Source organism: Pteropus medius, unplaced genomic scaffold, assembly GCF_902729225.1.
Source record: "Pteropus medius unplaced genomic scaffold, Ma_sr-lr_union100, whole genome shotgun sequence".
Lineage (NCBI taxonomy): Eukaryota > Metazoa > Chordata > Mammalia > Chiroptera > Pteropodidae > Pteropus > Pteropus medius.
The window spans coordinates 8,038,811-8,044,100 of NW_024352786.1; positions in this window are offsets into that span (position 1 = coordinate 8,038,811).

Here is a 5,290-nt window from a genome sequence, read left to right on the forward strand (position 1 = left end):
GGTGTAAAAATGTTGGAGCAAAGTGTCCTGGGTGTCCAGGCCTATGCTGGATGTTTATGACCAATCCTGCCTTCGTGCACCGATAGTTTAATTTAGACTTTGGAAAATGTACTTACAGGGATTATTTTATTCCATATATTGTCCAGTAGTGGGAGGAAGAACACTGCTAGGCAAAGATGAAATCCTGGGAGTAGGGGGTGGGAATTGCCTAAGAGGAAGTTAGGGAAGGGTTGGGATGCAGAGCTTTGAAGTGGTGTTTGCTCTCTGAAGGGTGGTCCTGAGGGCAGATGGTCAAGGGTAGGGACTGGGGCATGTCTATCGAGGGCCTTCTTTTGAATGATTTAAAACTTGTCGCTTTTCCTTTGGACTATAGGCCCATACAACACACTATTTAAATGTTTCACCTTTAATCTACTGTGATTCTCTCCAGATAGCCTCCTCACTGGGTAATGTGTGATCCTTTATCCAGCCTTGAGTGAAGGTGATATGGATAAAGACGTGGGGAGTGAAGGTGTCTGGCTTCTCACGTTTGAGCAAGCAACATCCGATTAAGAGAGGCTGCAGTCTGCTGGTTCCAGAGAGATGTGAGTGGTGGCAGATGCAGTTTGAAAAAACAGGGCAGAGCAGTGACTTGGAACGTAGCTGCCAGAGGGAGGACCCAGGAGTGACACTCATGCATTAAACAGTTCCTTATTGAGCAAATATTGACCTATGTTAGGGATAACCCAACAGGGGACCAAACAGATAAAGATGTGGTACCTACATTATAGTAGGGGATGGAAAATAAACAACAGGATAAATAAAAAAAGTATATGATACATCGGGGGATGAAAAGTATTATGGAACAAAGAACAGATCAGGATTATAGACATGGGATATGCTAGATAGGACTGAGGATAAAATATTGAATAGCTTGTCAGAGTGAGTCTTATTGAAATAATGTAATTTGACTTTGGGAAGGACTTGAAAGAAGTAAGAGTGAGCCATGTGGTTGTCTGGAGGAAGAATGTTCTAGACAGAGCTAACAGAGAGTGTAAATATCCTAAAGAGAGCACATGTCCAGCTTTTTCTGAGGAGCAGAAAGGAAGCCGATGCCAGGGCCATGCAATTGGCAAGGGCAGAGTGGAGGAGAAATGTCACAGGTCACCTGGGAACTTGTCCTGCAGAATTTACCGGGTTTTGCCACGACCTTGACTTTTACTCTGAATCAAGTGGGGAGCCATTTAGGGAAGTGACATGACCTGACTTATGTTTTTAAAAGAAACTGTGATATATACGATGGAATATTACTCAGCCATTAGAAGAGATGAAATACTGCCATTGCGACAGCATGGATGGACTTCGAGATAATCATGCTAAGCGAAATAAGCTAGACAGAAAAAGTTGAAAATCACATAATATCACTTATATGTCAGATGTAAACCTAAAAGCGACGAATGAACAGGACAAACAGAGAGCCACGGACATTGAAAATAGACTAGTAGTTACCAGAGTGGGGGGTGAAGAATAAAGGGGGAGGTAGACTGGGTAAAGGGGGTCAAATATGTGGTGACAGAAAGAAATCTATGGGAGGTGAACACACAATGTAAATAAATATATATATGCCTTACTGTTAAAGTGTACAGTTGAAACTTACTGGATTTCATTAACCAATGTCACCATTAAAAAATTAGTTAATTAAAAATAAATAAATAAAATGAACCTCCTTCTGGCAGCTACATTCCATGTCACTGCTCTGCCCTGGTTTCTTTGTTGAGAATTGACTGTTGAATAGTAAAGGTTGGAGCAGGGAGAACTTTAGAAATTAATACATGCTTCAGGCAAGAGCAGATGTAGCAATGTGGATGTTAGATGTCTTTTACTGTCTACCAAAATGCTAACTTTTTAAAATGTAGATTTTCAATATTATATAAAATATTGTCAATTGTCTGAATTTAGTTTTTAGATACTGCGTGAAAGTTTGTTCATAGTTTCCTTATTTATTATTTTCACCTTCCTCATTTATATATCACGATCTAAAGTGCATATTTCATTTTAAATTCTACCCTTAGATTCCACAGATAAGTCGTTCCTATAATATTTTATATTAGAGGCCCAGAATTTCAAAGGAAAAATGATCACTTATTGGCAATTTCTGGCAGTAGAAATAGTATAATAGAAAGCATTAAAATGAGGTGGGAGGTGCGGAGTGAAAATGGGTAGGGAACAAGAGAAAGACGAACTTACTGCAGTGAAAATGTGAAAATAAAGTATAGAAAATCTGAAAGTAACCACGAATATAGGTGTGCCTTGCTTTAAGAAAACACGATACATAGAAATTCAAAAGTTAAGGCAGAATGCTGAATTTGACAAGAGACAGATCAGATTGTCAAACCCTCTCACCTTTCAGGTGAAGAAATAGGTGTCCAGCAAAGCTGAGTGCAGAGTTCTGTGACAGTATAGATTTCCTGCCTCCTGCTACGCTCCCACTGCTCCCTGCTGCTCATCAATTAAAGGGGCAATAATGGGTGTTGTAAAACTGGACTGGTCCCCTTTAAATAGCCAGTTTCTCCAGTGATTTTAAATATTTTACAGGCCATTAATTAAAGAAATTGGTGCTATAAGGGTGTCTAGCAAGTTCTTGCAAATATTGATGAAACTGAAACAAATGAGAATTTTTTAAATTAGAGTTTTAGTTAATAAGAAAATGATTTAATTTTTAAACATCAAGTAATATGTAACTGATGCCTTAAAGTTAGGTATTTCTCTATGGGTTTACAAAGACTGACACTCATAAATTCTACAAGCAAGACTGAACAAACTGAAGACAGAGGATGTGTTATTCTGTTTTCTCTGCCCATCATGGTGTCTTGAAAATAGACTCTGAAGTTGATTATTAAATTAAATTCAGTTTAATATACAAAGTAGTCTTTCCACACAGGAGCCCAAATGGCAAAACTGTAAATTTATTTATATATTATATACAATTTAGTCAGGACTTTTCTTAATTATTTAAAAATTGAAATAATTTGTTTTGAGTTATTTGTTCAAACCTCACAGTTACACAAAGCATTCTTTGACAATTAGATAATTCAAAGGGAAATGTCGACTTTTAATGGGCATGGCCATATATACCAAAATCTTCAAATATATACACACCTATATCTATTTATTTATCCTCACCAATGGTCTTCCCCCCACTTTAAAATGTCTGGAAGAGGAAAAAAGGGGGTTTGAAAAGGAATGGTGAAAATGGAAATAGAAAGTACTAGTATTTCTCAACAATATCCTTCCCCTTTTTGCGCATTTATAATTTTGTAAACTCCTGTATATTTGTACATAGAGAAGCAGTACAGTTTAGCAGTTAAGATTATAGGTTCTTGAGCCTGACAATTAGCCTTGGATTTCAGCTCTGCCTCCTCTTCTTTGTGGGACCACAGGAGCTTATTTGACTTCTTTGTAAAATGACTTATTTTGTTCTTAAATTGGTTCTTACTTATCTCAATAAGTGTTTACTATGTGTACGAGTAGAAACCTACCTACCTCATAAGGCTGTTGTGAGGACATTAACTCTTAAAATTTGTATACATAGTTAACACCTACTGAATGTGTTAAAATCGAAGCTATATGTACTTCAAATGTAATTGCCATTTTGTTTTACGGGGGTAAGCCAAAGTGCCAAATAATGCTTACGTATGTCGTTATGGTCTTTGGCAATGCACTTGGATTCATAAAAAAGTCATTGTCATCTAATATTGTTTTAGAATACAGAAAAGGAAATTCTAAAATGTAACAGTTGGAACAGAAATTACACTGATTAATTAAAAAACTGCTCACATCCTACTGCACTTTGGATGTTCTTATCTAAAAGCAAAAAGCTGGATTTTAGAAAGGATAGAAATGATAAGATAGAAATTAAAATTTACTAAATATATATTGGAAAGAACTGTTTAAAAATGCGTGCACTTACATAAAGGAGTTCACAGACACAATCCAGCAATAGATTTTAATTCTAGGACCACAGAATTTTAAAACCAACAATAAGGGACTAAGAAAGCAAAATTCCAATCCATAATTTTAAGGATGTGGATATGATACCCAAAGTGTTCTATGACTTGTTTCTGTTGTTAGGAAGCACCTGTTCTCCTTTCCTGGGGTTTCCTTCCGTTTGGAGGTGCCTCCTTCTGGCGCATCACTTCTAGCCTCACTCTACCTGTCCGTTGGAGGGAGGAGGTGCTGTATTAGTTTCCTTGGTGGTTTAAAACAGCAGAATGTTGTCCTTTCACAGATCTGGAGGCCAGAAGTCTGAAAACAAAGTTTGGGTGGTGCCTTGGTCTCTCCAAAGGCTCTAGGGGAGAATCCTTTCTTGTTTCTTCCAGGTTGTGGTGGCTTCAGGCATTCTTTGACTTGTGACTGCATAACTCCATACTTTGCCTCTTCTCCACATGACCTTTTCCTCTATCTCTAATAAGGACACTTATCATTGTAGTTAGGTTCTTGCCCCCTCCTCCTCCATAATCATCTTGAGATCCTTAATAACATTTGCAAAGATCCTTTTTTTTTCTAAATAAAATCACATCTATAGGTTCTGGGGCTATGTTATGAACACATTTTTTGGTGGGAGGCATCATCCCACTCACTACAGATATGCCTTCTATCTTCCAAGTTATTGCAGCCAATATGTTTGCCAGTTCTGTCGCTGTATAGTATTGGTGATCTATTTTTTTCAGTTTTTTAATAGTTTCTTTACTACTTTTCCCAGCATCCTCGAAATATTTCCTCTTGCTTTTCTAGCTTTGGGTTCTCCACCTAATCCCAAAATTGATGCCACATACCGTAGGCATTTTTTTTAATGGTAGCACCCCATTTCCAGTGCACATAATGTATTGGTTATCTTATTTGGGTAACTTATTTCAAAATTTAGAGACTCAAGACAATAAGCATTTTATTTGTTTAAAAAATTTAAGGCCAACAAATGGTCCTGGGCTCAGCTGGGCAGCTCTTCTATTGGTTTTACTGGAGTCCGCCATGTTGCTCCAGTCAAGTGGTAAATAGCCTGGAACTGAATGGTCTAAAATGGCCCTGTTGGGCTTCTTTCTTTCCACATGGCCTCTCATCCTCATGGAAGGTAGCTGTCCCGTAAGAAGACCCAGCTACCAATTTCAGGTGAGAATTCCCACTCTGTAGAAGATGGTAAAGATCGCCCCAATGCCAATTGCCAAGAGGAAGATGCCACAGAACTTGTCCAGCTGGGTCTTGTAAAGGGTTCTGAGTTGTTGAGAATGATTCAGTCAAGGCACTAGTTGCAACA